This window comes from Stylophora pistillata, chromosome 9, assembly GCF_964205215.1.
Source record: "Stylophora pistillata chromosome 9, jaStyPist1.2, whole genome shotgun sequence".
Taxonomy (NCBI): domain Eukaryota; kingdom Metazoa; phylum Cnidaria; class Anthozoa; order Scleractinia; family Pocilloporidae; genus Stylophora; species Stylophora pistillata.
The window spans coordinates 15,870,061-15,892,457 of NC_142527.1; the positions used below are offsets into that span (position 1 = coordinate 15,870,061).

At 42.3% G+C, this 22,397-nt stretch overlaps 1 pseudogene; it reads left to right on the plus strand.

Moving 5' to 3' along the window:
- Window positions 1–11,669: 11,669 nt before the first annotated feature.
- On the plus strand, window positions 11,670–12,540 carry LOC148723531 (small subunit ribosomal RNA; annotated as a pseudogene; the record flags this gene model as incomplete).
- Window positions 12,541–22,397: the final 9,857 nt, after the last annotated feature.

Genomic DNA, 22,397 nt, shown 5'->3' on the forward strand with positions numbered 1-22,397 from the left:
TTGCTGCCCAATTGGTCGCGAATAATAGACTGCTGACTGACTGGCCGACTGGCTGGTTGACTGACTCGATTAATGAATGGTTGACTGGCTCAGTGGCACTTCATTTACTATCTGACTGGTTAACAAACTTAATGACCGACTTGTGACTAAGTGCCTAGTTGAATGGTGATTGAGATGCTGACTGGCTGGTTGACTGATTCACTGACTGAATGGTTGGCTGATTTAGTGGTACTTGCTTGGCTATCTAACCAGTTAACTTACTTGCTGACCGAGTCCTGACTTAGTGACTAACTGCCTGGAGACTAACTGGCTGAGTGTCTTGTGGACTGACTGCATGACTCAATGGTACTTGACTGGCTGTCTGACTAGTTACCTGAGTTGCTGACCGACTGGCGACTAAGTGCCTAGCTGAATGGTGATTGAGATGGTGACTGGCAGGTTGAGTGAGTGAGTGACTGAATGGTCGGCTGACTCAGTGGCACTTGACTGGCTATCTGACCGTTTACCTGACTTGCTGATCGACTGGTGATTAACTGGGTGAGTGCCTGGTGGACTGACTGGATGACTGAATGGTTGACTTACCTAGTGGTACTTGACTGGTTATCGGGCTGGTTAACTGATTTGCTGCCTGAGTGCGATGTTAACCGAGTGGCAACTGACTGGTTACTGACTGATGGTTAAATGGCTGATTCTTAACCTGCTGACTGACTTGTACCTGAACGGCTTACTAACTGGCTAACTCATTGGTTGAGTGACTGCTTGAGTGACTGGTTAAGTGACTGGTTGAGTGAGTAGTATTCCGACTGACTGAGTTAATCGTTACTGACTGATTAACGGGTAATCTAACTTACTGGTACCTGACCGGCTGACTGACTGGTTGAGTGACTCGGTAGTGCCCCACTAGCCCACCGACTTGTTGACCGACGTGGTGACCGACTACCGACGGGCTAATTGACTGGTGACGGACTTTTGAACTAACTGGTTGGTACTTGAGCGGGTTACTGAATGTTTAACTGACTGACTGAGTTAATGGCTCCTGAGCCAATTGGCTGACTGATTGACTTACTCACTGGTAGCTGACTGGCAATCTGACTTGTTGACTGACGCACTGACTGAGAAACGATTGGCTAATTGACTGGTAACTGACTGGTTAAGTGGTTGCCTGACTCACTACTAGCTGACCAGCCTATTTACTGGTTCTACTTGATTTACTATTCACTGGTACCTGATCCGCTGGCTAACTGTTTGATTGACACACTGGTTCATGAACGGCTCACTAACTGGGTCCCTAACTGGTTGACTGACTGAAAGACTTAAAGATTACTGACTGGCGACTGACTGATTAAGTGACGGTCTGACGCGTTAATTAAGTCATTCGTGGCCGACTACTGACGGACTGTCTAACTGACGATTGAGTAATAGGCTCACTGACTAATTGAATGACCCACTAGTACCTGACTAACTGACTGACTGGTTTACTAACTAGTTCACTGAATGATGACTCGCCGGCTGACTGACTTCTTGACTGACTCAATGATATTTGACCGGCTGACTGATGGCTTGACCGACCTACTGTTACTTAACTGGAATCCTGAGGTGTTGACTGCCTTACTGACCGACTGGTGACTTATTAATTGGTACTTAACTCGGTGACTTCCTGGTTGAGCGACTTATTGACTGACTTGTTAAATGACTGGTTGATTGGCTAGGTGATTGACTTGGTGACAGACTTATTGGTGGGTGATTGCTGTCTGACCGTTTAATGGGTTGACCTAATCAGTGGTACCTGACCGACTAATTGACTCGTTGACTACCTTACTGAGGGACTGGTAATGGACTGACGAACTGAGTGGTTACTGACTTGCTCACTGAGTGGCCGAGTGACTGACTGAGTGACAGACTTGCTAGTACTTGACCGGCTGACAAAGTGTTACGCTACCTGGCTGACCCATAGGTGATTGACTGGCTTAGTGACTAGTTTACTGAGTGGTTGAGTGAATTACTGGTATCCTTCTGTGTCTCTCAATGGTTGACTGAGTTGCGGACCATTAATAAATGCACGGCTAAGTGACTATCCGACTTACTGAAAGTGACCAGTTGACTGATTGGTTTACCACCTTGCTAAGGGACTGGTGACTGACTGAATAAGCGACTAGTGACCGACTAGCTAACAAAGTAGTGACTGGCTGACTGGCCGACTGACTGGTCGACCTCGTCGGTGGTGCCTGACAAGCTGACGGACTGGTTGACTGACTCATTGGTTCCTGACGCCTATCTGACTAGTTGACTGATGGGTTGAGTGACTTGCTTACCGACTGGTGACTGATTGGCTGGGTAAGTGGCTGGTGGACTGACTGGGTGACTGTGTGGTTGACTGACTCAGTGGTACTTGACTGGTTATCGGACTGGCTAACCGACTCGACGATCGACTAGCGACTGCGTGGCTCATTGAGTTGTGACTGACCAGCTGATTGGCTGGTTTACTGACTCGCTGTCTGAATGGTTGAGTGACCCTAGCTAATCATTTTTCAGTCGGTGCGTCCGTCAACGGGTCAAATGGCCAGTCAGCTACCATTGAGTCAGTCAATCAATGAGTAAATCGGCTCAGGAATCTTTAACTCATTCAGTCAGTTAAACATTCAGTAACTCGCTGAGTTACCGACTAGTTAAATCAGTATTCCGTCACCAGCCAATTAGTTTGTGAGTAGTCGGTCACCACGTCAGTCAACAAGTCAGAGGGCTAGTGAGGCACGAGCGAGTGATTCAGCCAGTCAGTCAGCCAGTCAGTTATTAGTGAGTTAGTTTAGCCGTCAATTAGTCAGTAACCATTAACTCAGTGAGTCGGACAACGTCTCACTCAACCAGTTACTCAAGCACCTAAATAACCAATTAGTTAGCCAGTTAGTCAGCCGTTCAAGTAGTTAACCATCAGCCAGTAAACCATCAGTCAGTAACTAGTCAGTTGCCACTCGGCTAACATCGCACTGACTGACTGGCTCACTGCCTGATTGACTTACCGGCCGACTGAAAGGTAAACTGTCTTAATGGTACTGGACTGCATATCTGCCTGGTTAACTCACTTGGTGTACAACTGGTGACTGGTCGGCTAATCCACTGGTGACTAAGCGACTCGCTGACCAAGCGGCTGATAGAAAGACTGAGTAAATCAATAGTAATTGACTGGCTATGTGTTTGGTTAGTCGACGTGCTGATTAAATGAACCCAACGTCACTAATAAAATTACTACTGACTGACTGGTCGACTGGCTGGTTGACTCACCCGATTAATGAATGGTTGACTGGCTCAGAAGCACTTGACTTGCTATCTGACTGGTTAACTAAGTTCGTGACCGACTTGTGACTAAGTGCCTCGTTGAATGGTAATTGAGATGCTGACTGGCTGATTAACTGAGTAACTGACTGAACGGTTGGCTGACTCAGAGGTCCTTGCTTGGCTATCTAACCGGTTAACTAACTTGCTGACCGACTGCTGACTAGGTGACTAACTGCCTGGTGACTAACTGTCTGAGTGTCTTGTGGACTGACTGCATGACTCAGTGGTACTTGACTGGCTGTCTGACTAGTTAGCTGAGTTGCTGACCGACTGGCAACTAAGTGCCTAGCTGAATGGTGATTGAGATGCTGACTGGCAGGTTGACTGAGTGAGTGACTGAATGGTGGGCCTACTCAGTGGCATTTGACTGGCTATCTGAACAGTTACCTGACTTGCTGACCGACTACGGAATAGCTGGCTAAGTGCCTGGCGGACTGACTGGATGACTGAATGATTGACTTTCTTAGTGGTAATTGACTGGTTATCAGACTGGTTAATTTACTTGCTCTCTAAGTGCGATGTTAGCCTAGTGGCAACTGACGGGTTAGTGACTGATGGTTTACTGGCTGATTGTTCACTACTGACCTCCTGGTTGAGCGACTGATAGACTGACGGGTTAAATGACTAATTGATTGGCTACGTGATTCACTTGCTGACAGACTTATTGGTGTGTGATTACTGCCTGACCGTCTAATGGTTTGAACTAATCACTGGTACCTCACCGACTGACTTGTTGACTACCTTACTGAACGACTAGTAATGCTTGACTAACTGAGTGGTTAGCAAATTGCTCACTGAGTGGCTGAGTGACAGACTGAGTGACAGACTTGCTAGTACTTGATGGGCTGACAAACTGTTACGCTATCTGGCTGACCCATAGCTGATTGGCCTATTGACTACTTCACCAATTGGTTGAGTGAATCACTGGTATCCGACTGTGTATCTCAATGGTTGACTGGGTTGCGGACCCATTAATGAATGCACGGCTTAGTGACTATCTGACTTACTGACAAGTGACGAGCTTACTGATTGGTTTACCACCTTTCTAATTGACTGGTGACTGACTTAATAAGCGACTTGTGACTGACTAGCTAACAAAGTTGTGACTGGCTGACTGGCTGACTGACTGGGCGACCTCGTCAGTAGTACCTTACCAAATGACTGACTAGTTGACTGACTCATTGGTTCCTAACGCCTATGTCATTGGATGACTTATGGGTTGACTGACTTGCTTACCGACTTGTGACAGAGTGGCTGGGTGAGTGGCTGGTGGACTGACTGGATGACTGAATGGTTGAATGACTACGTGGTACTTGACTGGTTATCGGACTGGTTAACCAACTTACCGAACGACTCACGACTGCGTCGCCTTTTCCGTCGCAACTTATCAGATGACTGGCTTGTTTACTCACTCCTTGTCTGAATGTTTGAGTGACCCAGTCCACCTTAAGTGGTTAACTGACTGGTCAACTGATTTGCTGGCCGACTTGTGATTGAGTGGCCAATTGACAGGTGATTGACGGCCTGACTGGCCGATTGACCAGATTACTCTCTGAATGGGTGACTGTTAAAGTGATATTTGTCTGGTTAATTGACCTGCTGAGCGATTCATTACTGAGTGGCTAATAGAATTGTTACTGACTGGCTGACGGTTTGGTGGTCTGACTGGCTAAATAAAGGGATGACTACCCTTATCGTACCTGAATGGCTATGTGACTAGTTAACTGACTTAGTTACCGACTGGTGACTGCGTGGCTAATTTAGTGCTGATTAACTGGCTGACTGAGAGGTTGACAAGGTGAATGGTATTAGACCAGCTATCTAACTAGTTAACTAAGTTGCTCACCGAGTGGTGACCTGGAGGCTATTTTAGTATTGACTGTCTCGCTTGTCGACTGACTGGGTGACTGACTGGGTCACTGACTTGGTGGTACTTGAGTGATTATTTACTTGGTTCACTTATTTGCTCAGCTAATGGTTGACTGATTCACTGGTACCTAACTGGGTATGTGACTGGTTAACTGACTTGCTGACCGACCGGTGACTGCCTCTTCCATTGACTGGTGACTGACTGGCTGGTTGACTGACTGGATGACTAAATGGTTGACTGACTCAGTGGTACTTGACTGGCTAACTGACCTTTTAACTGAGTTGCTGACTAACTAGTGACTGGCTGGCCTACCTACTGGTCACTTACTGGCTGGATGACTTATTGTATGGCTAAATGCTTGATTGACTCAGCTGCACCACAATGACTATCGGAGTGGTTAATTGACTTGCTGACCATCAAGTACCAGTGAGTTAGTCAACTATTTAGTCATCCAGTCGGTAAACCAGCCAGTCAGTCACGAGTCAGTGGGTGAATTAGTCACTCATCGGTCAGCATGTCAGTTTACCAATCAGATACCCAGTCAAGTAGCGGTGAATCAGTGAACCATTAGCTGTGCAAACTAGTTAACCAAGGAAGTGGCATACCAAGTACTCTTACGTCAGTCAAACAGTCAGTGACCCAGTCAATCAACAAGCGAGACAGTCAACACTTAAAATAGCCTCCAAGTCACCACAAGATGAGCAGCTCAGTTAACTGGCTACATACCAGTCACGCAGTACTCGATTGGCCTGGAAGTCACTAGTCGGTAACAAAGTCAGTTAACCATTCACGTAGCCAGTCAGGTACCATACTCAGCCTTTCAGACAACCACGCAGCCAGTGAGTCACCATTCAATTAGCCACACAGTAACGAATCGCTCAGCAGGTCAGTTAACCAGAGAAATATCACCCATTCCGAGAGCCAATTAGTCAAACGGCCAGTCAGGCCATCAGTCACCCGTCACTTAGCCATTCAATCACAAGTCGGCCAGCAAATCAGTTAACTAGTCAGATAACCATTTAAGTAGGACTGGGTTACTCAAACATTCAGAGAGCGAGTCAGTAAACCAGCCAGTGAGCTGGTCAGTCACGACTCAAAATACGACGCAGTCGCCAGTCGCTTGACAAGGCGGTTGACCAGTCCGGTAGCCAGTCAAGTACCACTTCAATCATTCAGTCATCCAGTCAGTCCACCAGCTACTCACCCAGCCTTTCAATCACAAGACGGGCAGCAAATCAGTTAACTAGTCAGATAACCATTTAAGTAGGACTGGGTTACTCAAACATTCAGACAGCGAGTCAGAAAACCAGCGAGTCAGTACCACTTCAATCATTCAGTCATCCAGTCAGTCCACCAGCCACTCACCCAGCCATTCAATCACAAATCGGGCAGCAAATCAGTTAACTAGTCAGATAACCATTTAAGTAGGACTGGGTTACTCAAACATTCAGGCAGCGAGTCAGTAAACCAGCCAGTGAGCTGGTGAGTCACGACTCAAAATACGACGCAGTCGCCAGTCGCTTGGCAAGGCGGTTGACCAGTCCGGTACCCAGTCAACTACCACTTCAATCATTCAGTCATCCAGTCAGTCCACCAGCCACTCACCCAGCCTTTCAGTCGCCAGTCGGTATGAAGGTCAGTCAACCCATCAGTCGACCAATCAAAGAGGCCTCAGGAACCAATGTGTCAGTCAACTAGTCAGTCTACTGGTCAGGTACCACCGACGAAGTCGGCCAGTCAGTCAGCCAGTAAGCCAGTCACCACTTTGTTTATATTTTTTATTTGTTTTCTATTAAGTCAGTCACCAGTCAATTAGCAAGGTGGTAAACCAATTAGTTAGCTGCTCACTTGTCATTAAGTTGGATAGTCATTTATCCGTGCATTCATTAATGGGTCGGCAGCCCAGTCAACCATTAAGATACACAGTTGGATACCAGTAATTCGCTAAACCACTCAGTGAACTGGTCACTAAGCCAGTCAATCACCTATGGGTCAGCCAGGTAGCGTAAGAGTTTGTCAGATGGTCAAGTACTAGCAAGTCTGTCACTCAGTCAGTTACCCGGTCACTTAGTGTGCAAGTCAGTAACCACTCAGTTAGTCAGTCCATTTCCAGTCGCTCAGAAAGATAGTCAACAAGTCAGTGACTCATTCAGGTACTAGTGATTCGGTCAACCCATTAGACGGAAAGACAGTATTTACCCACTAATAAGTCTGTCAGCAAGCCAATCACCCAGCCAGTCAAAAAGTCATTCAACCAGTCAGTTAAACAGTCGCTCAACCGGAAAGTCAGCGAGTTAAGTACCAATAAATGAGTCAGCAAGGATGTCAAAATCTCAGGATTCCCGTTAGGTCAGTCACTCGCCAGTCAATAATCTTGAAGTCGTTCAGTCAGTCATTCAGTTAGGAACCCAGTTAGTCAGCCGGTCAGGAACCGGTAGCTAGGACAACCGGTTGGTCAGCAGATCAAATACCGCTGAGTTAGTCGACCAGTCGATCACCACGTCACCAATCACTCATTTAAGAAGTCAGTTAACTGGTGAGTCAACAGTTCGTCAGAAGTTTAGTTAACCAGTGAGCCAACCGCATAGGACCCCACTTAATAGGCTGGTCAGCTAGTAGTGGGTCATTCAGCAAATTAACCAGTCAGTTACCAGTTAATTACCCAATCGTTTCCCAGTCAGTGCGTCCGTCAACAAGTCAGATCGGTAGTCGGCTACCAGTGATTTATTCAATCAGTCAGTCACCAGTTAAAGGCTCGGGAACCTTTAACTCAGTCAGTCAGTTAGAGATACAGTATCCCGCTCAGGTACCAACCAGTTAGTTCACAAGTCCGTCACCAGTTCGTCGGTAGTCGGTCACCATGTCGGTCGACGAATCGGAGGGCTGGTGAGGCAAAAGCGAGTCACTCCACCAGTCAGTCATCCGGTTAGGTATGAGTTAGTTAGTTTACCCGTCAATCAGTTAGTAACCATTAACTCAATCAGTCCGACAACCACTCACTTAACCAGTCACTTGAGCGGTTAGATAAAAAAATCAGTTAGCCAGTTAGTCAGCCGTTGGGGTACAAGTAAGTAAGCAAGTTAACAATCAGCCAGTTAACCATCAGTCAATAACCAGTCAGTTACCACTCGGTTAACATCGCACTCAGGCAGCAAGTCAGTTAACCTGTACGAAAGCCAGTCAAGTACCACCAGCCAGTCATCCACTCAGTCCACCAGGCACTCAACCAGTTAGTCAGCAGTCGATCAGCAAGTCAGGTAACTGGTCAGATAGCCAGTCAAGTGCCACTGAGTCAGCCGACCATTCAGTCACTCAATCAGTCAACCTGCCAGTCACCATCTCAATCACCATTCGGCTAAGCACTTGGTCGCCAGTCGATCAGCAACTCAGGTAAGTAATCACACAGCCAGTTAAGTACCATTGAGTCATGCAGTCAGTCCACAAGACAAAGCCAGTTAGTCACCAGGTTAGTCGGTTAGTCACTCAGTCAGCAGTTGGTCAGCAGGTTAGTTAACCGGTTAGATAGCCAAGCAAATACCAGTGAGTCATTCAAGCATTCAGTTATTCACTGAGTCTACCAGCCAGTCGCATCTCAATCACCATTCAACTAGGCACTTAGTCACAAGTCGGTCACCAAGTTAGTTAACAAGTCAGATAGCAAGTCAAGTTTCACTGAGCGAGTCAACCATTCATTAACCGAGTCACTCAACCAGCCAGTCGGGCAGTAAGTCAGCAGTCTATTATTCGCGACCAATTGGGGAGGAAGTCGACTAACCAGACAGATAGCCAGTCAAGTAACATTGAGTAAATCACTGTTAATCAGCCACTCAGTCAATGAGTCACTTAATCATTAGTTGACTAGCCGATCAGTCACCAGTTGTTCAGCAAGTCAGTTAACCAGTCAAATATCCAGTCCAATACCAATGAATCCGTCAACCTTTCAGTCTGCCAGACAGTCGATCAGGCAGTCAGCCGGTTAGTCAGCATTCAATAAGCCATTCCCTCACCAGTCGACTCGCAGATCAGAAAACCAGTCAGATAGCCAGCCAAGTACCACTTGGTCAGACAACTTCTTAGTCAGTCGGCCACTCAGCCAACCAGTCAGTCACTAGTCAATTAGCCACTCAGTCACCAGTCGGTCAGCCATTAAGTTAGCCTGTCAAGTGCCAATGGTTCAGTCAACCTTTTTTTTTAGCCGGTCAGTCAACAAGCCAGTCACCAGTCAATTACCTTCAGTCACCAGTTGGTAACCCGCACACTTACCCAGTCAGATGGCCAGTCAAGTACCATTGAGCAGTCAACGGTTTAGTCATCTAGGCAGTCAACAAGGAAATTAGACACTCATTCACGAACCTGTCACGAAGTTAGGTAACGAGTCACAGCCAGTCAGCTTGAACACACAGATTCAACCAATCAGTCAGAGAGTCACTCGTCACTCAGCAACCGGTAGGTAGTCAGCCAGTGTGATACCAGCTAGTATGTCAACCAGCCAGTCAGCCAGTTAGTCACCTTTGGTTTGCCAGTCATTTACCTGTCGGACAACAACTTAGTTAAAAAATGTCAACCAGTCGGTCAGGCAGTGTCTGAGGAAAAAATGAAATGTGGTTGATACTTGATGTTTCCTTGGCAATTTGGTCAGAGAGTTAAATGGGTCAAGTCTTGCTCAGTTCACGCTGAAAACACGGTTATGCAAAAGGTATCCGCAAACAACCCAAAGGCAGTTTATTTTACTAGATGACATTGAAATCTGTAGGAAAATACTAAAATTTGCTTAATACCCGGTTTTCCTGCAAAACTTCTTTAGAGGGTGAAAAGGGTCAAGTCTTGCTCAACTCACGCTGAAAGCATGGTTTTGCAAAATTTATCTGCAAAGAAGCCAAAAGCAATCTTTTTGACTACATCGCAGCGAAATCTAAGAGAAAACGCCAAAATTTGGTTAAGACCCGATCTTTCCTGCAAAATTTGGCCAGAGAGTGATATGTGCCAAGTTTTGCTCAGCTGTGGCTCAAACCACGGTTTTATGATAAAGTATCTACGAACAAGCTAAATCCAACTGTTTTCATCAGATTGTATTAAAATGTATAAGGAAACACTAAAATTTGAATGAAACATGATGTTTCCTGAGATATGTGGCCACAGAATGGAATAGGTCGTCTTTCTCAAATCTCGCTGAGAACTCGGTTTTGCAAAAAAGTAGCTGCAAACACGTCAAAACCAAGTGTTTGGAAGAGATTTTGTTCAAATTTCTTTAAAAAAATGTGGTTTATACTTTATGTTTCCTGGGATATTTAGCCAGAGAGTGAAATGGGTCAAGTCTTGCTGAACTCACTCTGAGGACAGGCGTTTGCAAAAAGTATCTGCAAATAACCAAAAAGTAATTTGCTTGACTAGATTGCCTTGAACTCTCTAAGAAACCACTAAAATTTCCTTCATACCTGGTGTTTCCTGCAAATTTGGCCAGAGAGTGAAATGGGTGAAGTCTTGCTCAACTCACTCTGAAAATACGCTCTTGCAAAAAGTATTTGCAAACAACCCAAAAGCACTTTTTTTTACTAGATTGCATTGAAATCTGTAACAAAACACAAAAATTTGATTAAAACCCGGTGTTACCTGCAAAGGTTGGCCAGACAGTAAAATAAGTCAAGACTTGCTCATCCCACGCCGAAAACACGGTTTTGCAAAAAGTATCTGCAAAGAAGGCAAAGGAATATTTTTGATTAAATTGCAACGAAATCTGAAAGACAACGCTAAGATTTGTATGATACCCGATCTCTCCAGCAACATTTAGACAGAGAGTAAGGACTTGTTAAGTCTTTCTCAACGCAAGCTGAAAAGACAGTTTTCCACAATGTATCCACGAACAAGCCAAATCCAATTTTTTGACCAGATGGTAATGACATCTATAAGAAAAAACTAGAATTTAGTTTAAACACGATATTTCCTGCGAAATATGGCCACAGTGAGAAATGGGTAAAGTCTTGTTCAAGTAGGGCTAAGAACTCGGATTTGCAAAAGGTATCTGCAAACTTGCCAAAACCAATTGTTTTCAATAGATCATTACAAAATATGTAAGAAAACACTAACATTAGGGTTGAGAGTTAGGATAATGGTTAGGGTTAGGAATATGGATAGCATTCTCCTACATCCTACCTTCAGAGTCTAATCGGGTTCTGTTGGGGCAGCATGCCAGGAAATGGCACGGGCTAGTTGTACGCGGAAAAGACGTGGCATACATTGAGTTTTGTCTGCGTTGGGCAAAATAAAAGAGAAGGCCCGATGGCTCGGCGACCTTTGATAGGGCCGCCTTGACGGGGGAGCAACGAGCCAAGGCGCGATCTTTTGGTGGCTTTTCGCTGTCTGAGCGATCAAAAGAACGGAAGGTGCGGCATCGTCCGTTGGTGGGAGAGGCTTGTGGCCGGAGTTTGAGTTGTTTTATTGGCCACTGACTCCGATATGGCATAGCTACCTTGTGTATCCTGCCAGTAGTCATATGCTTGTCTCAAAGATTAAGCCATGCATGTCTAAGTATAAGCACTAGTACTGTGAAACTTCGAATGGCTCATTAAATTAGTTATCGTTTATTTGATTGTACCGTTAGTACTTGGATAGCCGTAGTAATTCTAGAGGTTACGGTTGCGAAAAGTCCCGACTGTCTTCGGAAGGGATGTATTTATTAGAGTAAAAACCAATGCAGATTTTGCCCGGTGTTGTGGTGAATCATAGAAACTAATGGAATCGCACGGTCTTTGCGCTGGCGATGTTTTATTCAAATATCTATCCCATCAACTGTCGATGGTAAAGTAGTGAGTCACCATGGTTGCAACGGGTGACGAAGAATTAGGGTTCGATTCCGGAGAGGGAGCCTGAGAAACGGCTACCACATCCAAGGAAGGCAGCAGGCGCGCAGATTACCCAATCTTGACTCAGGGAGGTAGTGACAAGATATAACAATACAAGGCTTTTGCAAGTCTTGTAATTGGAGTGAGTATAACCTAAATCTTTTAACGAGGATCCATTGGAGGGTAAGTCTGTTGCCAGAAACCGCGGTAGATCCAGCTTCAATAGCGTACATTAAAGTTGTTGCAGTTGAGAAGCCCCTAATTGGATCTTGGGATAGCCCGGCCGGTCTGCCCCAAGGTAGGTTACTAGCCTAGCGTTTTTTCCTCGCAGAGACTGGGTGTGCTCCTACCTGAGTGTGCTCGGGATCTGGAACGTTTACTTTGAACAAATGAGAGTGTTCAAAGCAAGCCAGTGCGGGAATACGTAAGCATGGAATAATGGAATAGGACTTTGGTTCTAAAAGGACGTAAAGACAGCAGAGTGACAATAACTCTCAAAAAAGAAACAACAACTTTATAAGACATCGAAAGATAACATGAACTTCCCTAAGGTTGATAACTGGTTGATTTCACGTACAAATGAAAACGTGTCGCGGACGTTGTATTCACGCGGGACATGTGGCTCTAGAGGATTACAAGGGACTTTAGATAAATTGTAAATGTAGGTACCTATTGAAGATACTATGGGTCGAAAAGGAGGTGTTTCATTAGGCTGCCGAGCCTTGTGCATTTTAGGTAGCCCATAAAACCTGGCTGATTGAGAACCAGTTGGATAGATTCTCTCACACGTATCTTTTTCTAAGTGGCCCTTATTTTTATGCGCTCTTAAATAACGTTGTAATTTACCCTCTCTTTGTAATGTAGGATCGTTATCATTAACCTTAAACTTAGAAGTTTCTCTGATAATGGAAAAAATACTTTCTTCGTAGGCTTTCCTGTCCATGAATACCAAGCCAGTTCGTTTTTCAGGCTTCAGTATTACAATGTCCTTGTTCCTCCTCAAATCCTTCAGTATCCTACATTTCTTTAAGTCCGCTGCAGAAGGTTGGTGGGAAGAAACGTACGAATGGGCAAGATGAGAAAGGTCTGCGACCAGTTTCCCTTTAGCTCTCTGTCGAGTAGATTTCTGACCATGGTGCGATTAATCAGCTCAAAACAAGAGAAGACATCCGTTTTGCTAATGTTAGGAGGACAGATAGAGTGTGAAGGACCATATTTAAGTATTTCCAATTGTTCGGACGTGAGATTGTGCGACGAGAGGTTGGTGACTGTCTCCGTTGAAGCAAACGGTAGAACCACATTTCGCGTTAAACTTTCTAAGTTTCTTCTCGTGAGTGACGATAACACCTTTCACAGCTTTCTTTACATTATAATTAATAGTTCCATGGAGGATGTATCCATCGATGTTGCTGACAATGGCATTGATTTGCACCGCTAATCTGTCTCTCACTATGGTTAACTTACAGAGTTTCTTTCTTCGTTTGGCGATAGCACTTAATAGGCGTTTTCGAATAGCATGTACATCATGTCTACTTATGTTAGGAAGTTGAAAACAGATGGACATCGGAAACACATTGAAGGATAAACAGTTTTTAAGAAAATTCAAATCCAACTCAGCTTTGCTTACTTCGATAGAAGTATTCTCAAAACTTCGCATATTTACAAGCACCTGCAATCATCAAGGGCCTGTCTTGACTCTTGTGATACTGAATCTTTCACGATCTTAGATTCTGCCGCTTCAAAATACCAAATTAAGATCAAAGAGGCATTGCATATTAAGTGGAAAAAACCCATCCTTAATCAGCAATTGAAAAACCTAGAATTGTCTCTCTCCTTTTAATTACGTTGTTCCTTGGTCTTCTAATCTATTTTTATTATTACTATATTTATTTATTTATTTTTTGATCTAGTCAAGCGCGTGCTAATTACATTTTTCGCGTTTTTACATTCAAATGTAACGTAAGCCCGGACACGTAGTGTGTAACGTCCCTTAATTTATATTCAAATGTACAACAGTTAAATGCTCATTTGCAAGTGAAGATGACATGAGAATGTCATGACATGTCTTGTAAATTTAAATTCAAAGATGTTGTTTCTTTTTTGAGAGTTATTGTCACTCTGCTGTCTTTACGTCCTTTTAGAACCAAAGTCCTATTCCATTATTCCAGGCTTACGTATTCACGCACCGGCTTGCTTTGAACACTCTAATTTTTTCAAAGTAAACGTCCCAGATCCCGAGCACACTCAGGTAAGAGCACACCCAGTCTCTGCGAGGAGGAAAAGCTCGGCCAGTGACGTACCTTGGGGCAGACCGGCCGGGCTATCCCGAGATCCAATTAGGGGCTTGTTAACTGCAACAACCTTAATATACGCCATTGAAGTTGGAATTACCGCGGTTTCTGGCAACAGACCTACCCTCCAATGGATTCTCGTTAAAGGATTTAGGTTGTACTCATTCCAATTACAAGACTTACAAAAGCCTTGTATTGTTATATCTTATCACTACCTCCCTGAGTAAGGATTGGGTAATCTGCGCGCCTGCTGCCTTCCTTGGATGTGGTAGCCGTTTCTCAGGCTCCCTCTCTGGAATCGAACCCTAATTCTTCGTCACCCGTTGCAGCCATGGTAAGTCACTACCTTACCATCGACAGTTGATGGGATAGATATTTGAATAAATCATCGGCAGCGCAAAAGCCGTGTGATTCCATTAGTTACTATGATTCACCACAACACCGGGCAAAATCTGCATTGGTTTTTACTCTAATAAATACATCCCTTCCGAAGACAGTCGGGACTTTTCGCAACTGTAACCTCTACAATTGTTACGGTTATCCAAGTAGTAAGGGTACAATCAAAAATCCGATAACTGATTTAATGAGCCATTCGAAGTTTCACAGTACTAGTGCTTATGCTTAGACATGCCTTCTCTCTTAATTTGCCCAGCGCAGACAAACCTCTATGTATGCCACGTCTTTTCCGCGTACAACTACCCCGTGCCATCTCCTGACATGCTGCCCCAACAGAACCCGGTTAGACTCTAAGAGTAGCATGTAGGAAAATGCTATCCATATTCCTAACCCTAACCCTGACCCCAACTTTAATTTATACTTATCCCTAATCCTAAAAGTTATCAAGTTAACCCTAACCCTAATTTTATTTCTAACCCTCATCGTAATTTAACCCTAACCCTAATCTAACCGTTAAAAATTATCCTAAAAGTTATGCCTAAAAGTTATAAAATTTAACCCTAACTGTAGTTTTATTCCTAACCCTCATCCTAATTTAACCCTAACCCCAACCTAACCGGAGTTTAATACTATCCATATTCCTAACCCTAATCCTAATTCTTCTCTAACCCTAACCTCTGAGGGTTACGGCTAGGGTTAGTAAAATTTCTCTAGGCTCATCAATGCAATAATTTATTCTTACCCCAACCGTATAACGCTAACTCTAAATTAGGGTTAGGGTAAGGAGTAAATAACGGTTAAGGGTAGGGTAAAGTAGAGGTCGAGAATAAATTTAGGTTAGGTCTAGGGATAGGGGTATGGCTAGGAATAAATATCGGTTAGGGTTAGCGATTGGGTTATTCCTTAGCTCTTAAATAAACGACCAGGGTTAGTCCTTATCTTTTAGATATAGGGTGAGATCGCCACTCTAGTATCATTGAGCCAGTCAACGTTTCAGTCAAAGAGGCAGTCAACCAGGCAACCAGGTCAGTCCCGAGTCGGTAACGAAGTTAGGTAACCAGTCACAGCCAGTCACAGTCACAACCACACCCTAATTTACCCCAAACGGTTACCCTAAAGGGTTAGGGCCCCATTCATAGGCATAGTCCTAGTCCTAGTCCTAGTCCTAGTCAAAGTCATAGTGATAGTCATGGTAATAGTCATAGTCATAGTCATAGCTATAGTCCTAGTCATAGTCAGACATAGTCATAGTTTGTGACATGGCTATTACTGATAATGACTATAAACATACTATGGTTGTCACTATGGCTATCACTATAACTATACCTGATACTACGACTATAGATATGACTATGGCTAGGAGTAGGGCCATAGTCACAGTCATAGACATAGCCATAGTCATAGTCATAGTCAGACATAGTCATAATCAGTTTTTGTCATGGCTATGACTGTGATAATGACTATGACGATACTATGATTTTGACTACGGCTATGACTATGAGTATTACTGATACTATGACTATGGATATGACTATGGCTAAGAGTAAGGCCATAGACATAGACATAGTCCTCGTCCTATTCCTAGTCAAAGTCATAGTGTTTGTCATAGTAACAGTAATAGTCATAGTCATAGCCATAGTCCTAGTCATAGTCAGACATAGTCATAGTCATAGTCATAGTTTATGACATGGCTATGACTTTCAAAATGACTATGAACATACTATGGTTGTGACTATGGCTATAGCTATGACTATACTTGATACTATGACTATAGATATGACTATGCCTATGAGTAAGGCCATAGTCATAGTCATAGTCCTAGTCCTTGTCATAGCTATAGTCATAGCCATAGTCCTAGTCACAGTAAGACATAGTCATAGTCATAGTCATAGTTTTTGTCATGGCTATGACTTTGATAACGACTATGACGATACTATGGTTATGACTCCTAGTATCAGTCATAGTCATAGTCTTAGCCATAGTCACAACCATAGTATGGTCATAGTCATTATTAAAGTCATAGCCATGACCAAAACTATGACTATGACCATGACTGTCTGACTATGACTAGTACTCTGACTATGATTAGGAGGACTATGACTATGACAATAACCATGTCCATGGCGTTACTCTTGGACATAGTCAAATCTATCGTCCTAGTATTAGTAATAGTAATCTTCCTAGCCAGTCATAATCATTGTCATTGTAAGAGCGCTAGTCACAATCATAGTCTTAGTCCTAGGCATAGTCCAAGGCCTGCGCATTGAAGGGTTTTAAATACACCAAAAAGTTCCTCTCGTCAACACCTTTCTAACAATATATAATATGTTGTTGTTTGATAAAAAAATTTGAAGTCCATTATTCTTTCCAACAACAAAGATATTCTCACTTATACCCCTTAGCCCATCTGACACGTTTGACTTGTCAATCTTCCAGCTGCAATATCTCTTTTCATTAGGCATCTAACTACTTCAAATCTCAGCAAACTAGTTCCACGCCATGTCTATGTCTCACAAAAATTACAATTCCACATCCTTAGAGATTCGTTAGTTGTAGTAGTTGCCATGATAGCACCCCATTTGGTGTTCGCCATCTTGGATATTTTGGCCAAGGCATGGCCATTTTGATCAAAATTTTAAATTGGCCAAAGCATGGCCATTTTGATCAAAATTTTAAATTTCCCTGAAACTCCTGCTATAGGCTCAATGATCCCTAACAACAACTTCTAGCACTTTTTGAGTGGTCTCGAGACCTTAAGACTGTTTTTCTCACTTTTACCCCTTTGCACATTTTTGAAGTTTTGCTAGTCAATCTTCAAACTATCTTAACTCCATTGTCTCTTGAAGAAATGTATTCATATTTGGTAAGTGACTAGTTCTATACCTCATGTAGTACTCTCTTAAATTGCAAGTCAAGAGCATGACAGGTTAAGGAATTAGAGCAGTTCCCATGAGGGCATCCCATTTGATGTCTGCCATCTTGGATTTATTGGCAAAGGGGTAGCATGGCCATTTTGGTCAAAATTTTGAATTTCTTTGAAACTCCTGCTATACGCTCAATAATCCCCAACAACAGCCTCTAGCGCTTTCTGAGTGGTCTCCAGACCTTAAGACTGAGTTTTTCTCACTTTTACACCTTAGCCCATTTTTGATGTTTTCCTAGTCAATCTTCAAACTAACGTAACTCCATTCTCTTGAAGAAATGTATTTATATTGGGTGTGTGACTAGTTCTATACCTCTTGTAGTACTCTCATAAATTGCAAGTGAAGAGCATCACAGGTTGAGGAGTTAGAGCAGTACCCATGAGGGTATCCTATTTGATGTCCGCCATCTTGGATTTTTTGGCCAAGGGTAGCATTCATTCATTCTACTGTAACTCAATAACCTTATTGTTGAACAACTTCAAACCTACAGGCATAAGAGATGAGACATTTGATTTTCTTATGGTGTTCTTAATTTAGGCAAATTAGGTTGATTGCTACCTGTCAATTAAGGTTGACCTCTGTCAATCACAGCAAATATTTAATTTTAAAAGTTTCAACAAAATTTAAATGGTAGATAACGTCGTTTAATGTTCTATCTTATGCTGGTGAAATAAGATACAGTTAATGTTTTGTTAATTTTTTAGAATTTTTCAAACGTCAGGAGTTAGGCGAAAATAGCGTAATCGTGAAATGGACAGGCACACTAAATCTACTGTTACTCAAAAGCCCTCATTGTTCCGACCTTCAAACTTAGCAGGCATTAAGTACGGAAACTGTTCCATTGTATGTGTAAGTATTAGGTGAATGGATAGAAACGCTTAAGATTTAAGGCGTGTAAAAGAAGACGGAAAAGGTTGGAAAAATCAATCCGTTTTTAACTTTAATCAAAACTACTTTTAATTGTAATGATATCGGTGTAAGTTTAACAGAAAACCGATAAAAAGTGAGTTTTTTACGAATTTTTAAAAGTCAAAAACATAGGTCCGCAGAGCGTACATATGAGACTCGTGTTACAAGAAAATTCATAAAAAAATCTCAAATGAATTCTTTTTTAAACCAATTACAGAAAACCATTGTTAAGAAAATGGACAATCATATGTATATCATTTTGTGTCAATTTCGTTTGAATTTTAAGGTTTCTTAGCCCTGCAAAAACAGACTCAAAAAACCCCTTTTTTCGAGCTTTTTTTGTCTCCAGCGCATGCGCAGTAATTATTTCAATACTTTTGAATACATGAAGTTGTAGTCCTTAATACGAACTTTCCAACGATGTATAACTTGTTGACATTCAATGAGATGGTGCTTAAAAAAACGCGAAAAGCCCTTAAGCCCTAACACTCACTATTCTCAAAATATGCAAATTTAACGAAAAAGGGCTAAAAATTCCAAAATATTGATTGAAATCACTTGAAACTTGGTGCACGTGATAGAAAGTATGCCATAAGCATCCTCTGAAAATTTCAGCTCTCAACTCTTAAGAATAAAGGTTTTAGCAGTTTTGCGATCTAGCCCTAGTTTCAAGGTTGAGTTTCGTGTCAAGCCTTGTGTAGGATATATACCTATACCAAGGTTTTTTTGCTTTCCGTCAGATTTCTAAAATTAGAGGGAATGGACGTTAGTTAAAATCACTGAGTGGGGAATGGTGCAAACTATGTACACACCAAATTTGGGCTTCTTTGAGATATTTTTAGCCTGATTCTCCAGAGATGTTAAGGTGGTTACCCAAAATCTAACCCTAACTGCGATAATTTCTACACTTTTTAATCAAATGATATGAAACCTTGTATAAATATAGTAAGTAACCATGTCTGTACATACATGAAAATGCGGCTTCTTTACTTAAAACCTAATTTTTTTATGAATTTTTTTTGGTATCATTTTTAACGTTGTTACCTTAAATTTAACTCTAACTGCGATAACTTCTAAAATTTCATATCAAATGATACGAGACCTTGTACAAATATAGTAAGTAATCAGGTCTATACATACGTGAAAGAGCGGCTTCTTTACTTAAAACCTAACTTTTTAATGAGTTTCTTTTGGCATCAGGGCTAGTGGGTAACTACCTAAACCTTTCAATCTGTTAGCGTCTCCAACACATGTGGATTCAAACCTTTAGAGAATATAAATACACCAATGTATTTCCCTTACTTAGATATTTATTATGGTATATAAGTTGTTGTACTTTGATAAAATGTTGGCAAAATAATTGGACATTTGTTATGATCTTCACGTCTCATTTTCTGAAAGTTGAAAGATAAATATGAATAAAATAAAAAATATTTGGTAAAATCACGACAAATTCAAGCGGTATAAACCATATGAAATTAGCTATATTGTGTATAAGTTTCATGTCTTAATCTTTTATTTTGGGGAAGTTATAAGCTTCAGAAAAAAAGGTAAGCATTTTGTTAATGAGGATCTGGGGATGGAAGGAAGGTTGCATATGTAATGATGAAAGTGGGGGAAAACATATAAATCGTTGTATTGTAAAGCCTTGTATTGTTATTTCTTGTCACTACCTCCCTAAGTCAGGATTGGGTAATTTGCGCGCCTGCTGCCCTCCTTGGATGTGGTAGCCGTTTCTCAGGCTCCCTCTCCGGAATCGAACCCTAATTCTTTGTCACCCGTTCCAACCATGGTAAGCCACTACCTTACCATCGACAGTTGATGGGGTAGATATTTCAATGAAACATCGCCAGCGCAAAGACCGTGCGATTCCATTAGTTACTATGATTCACCACAACACCGGGCAAAATCTGCATTGGTTTTTACTCTAATAAATACATCCCTTCCGAAGACAGTCGGGACTTTTCGCAACTGTAACTCTAGAATTACTACGGTTATCCAAGTAGTAACGGTACAATCAAATAAACGATAACTGATTTGATGAGCCATTCGAAGTTTCACAGTACTAGTGCTTATAGTTAGACATGCATGGCTTAATCTTTGAGACGAGCATATGACTACTGGCAGGATACACAAGGTAGCTATCCCATATCGGAGTCAGTCGCCAATAAAACAACTCAATCTCCGGCCACAAGCCTCTCTCACCAACGGACGATGCCGCACCCTCCGTTCTTTCGAATGCTCAGACAGCGAAAGGCCTCCAAAAGATCGCGCCTTGGCTCGCTGCTTCCCCGTCAAAGCGTCCCCATCAAAGGTCGCTGAGCCATCGGGCCTTCTCTCTTATTTTCCCCAACGCAGACAAAACTCTATGTAGCCACGTCTTTTCCGCGTACAACTACCCCGTGCCATTTCTTGGCATGCTGCCCCAAGAGAACCCAGTTAGACTCTGAAGGTAGCATGTAGGAAAATGCCATCCATATTCCTAACCCTAACCCTGACCCTAACGCTAAACCCTAATGTTAGTGTTTTCTTACATGTTTTGTAATGATCTATTGAAAACAATTGGTTTTGGCAAGTTTGCAGATACCTTTTGCAAATCCGAGTTCTTAGCCTGAGTTAAACAAGACTTAACCCATTTCTCACTGTGGCCACATTTCGCAGGAAACATCGTGTTTAAACTAAATTCTAGTTTTTTCTTATAGATTTCATTCCAATCTGGTAAAAAAAATTGGATTGGGCTTGTTCGTAGATACCTTGTGGAAAACTGTCTTTTCAGCTTGAGTTGAGCAAGACTTGGCAAATTTTCAATTTACTCTCTGTCCAAATGTTGCTAGAAAGATCGGGTATCATTTAAATTTTAGCGTTGTCTTTCAGATTTTGATGCAATCTAGTCAAAAAAATTGTTTTGGCCTTACAGATAATTTTTGCAAAACCGTGTTTTTGGCGATGAGCAAGTCTTGACTTATTTCACTGTCTAGCCAAGTTTTGCAGGAAACACCGGGTGTTAAGCTAATTTTTGTGTTTTGTCACAGATTTCAATGCAATCTAGTAAAAAAAGTGCTTCTGGGTTGTTTGCAAATAGTTTTTGCAAAAGCGTATTTTCAGAGTGAGTTGAGCCATTCACCTATTTTACTCTCTGGCCAAGTTTTGCAGGAAACACCAGGTATGAAGGAAATTTTAGTGGTTTCTTGCAGAGTTCAATGCAATCTATTCAAACAAATTACTTTTTGGTTGTTTGCAGATACTTTTTGCAAACCCCTGTTGTCAGAGTGAGTTCAGCAAGACTTGACCCATTTCACTCTCTGGCTAAATATCCCAGGAAACATAAAGTATCAACCACATTTTGCTTTTTTAGAAATTTGAACACAATCTCTCCAAAAAAAATTGATTTTGACGTGTTTGCAGATACTTTTTTGCAAAACCGAGTTCTCACCGATATTAGAGAAAGACGACCTATTCCACTCTGTGGCTACATTTCGCAGGAAACATCGTGTTTCATCCAAATTTTAGTGTTTTCTTATAGATTTTAATACAGTCTGATGAAAACAGTTGGATTTAGCTTGTTCGTAGATACTTTATCGTAAAACCGTGGTTTGAGCCACAGCTGAGCAAAATTTGGCACATATCACTCTCTGGCCAAATTTTGCAGGAAAGATCGGGTCTCAACCAAATTTTGGCGTTTTCTCTTAGATTTCGATGCAATGTAGTCAAAAAGATTGCTTTTGGCTTCTTTGCAAATAAATTTGGCAAAACCGTGCTTTCAGGGTGAGGTGAGCAAGACTTGACCCTTTTCACCCTCTAACCAAGTTTTGCAGGAAAACCGAGTATTAAGCAA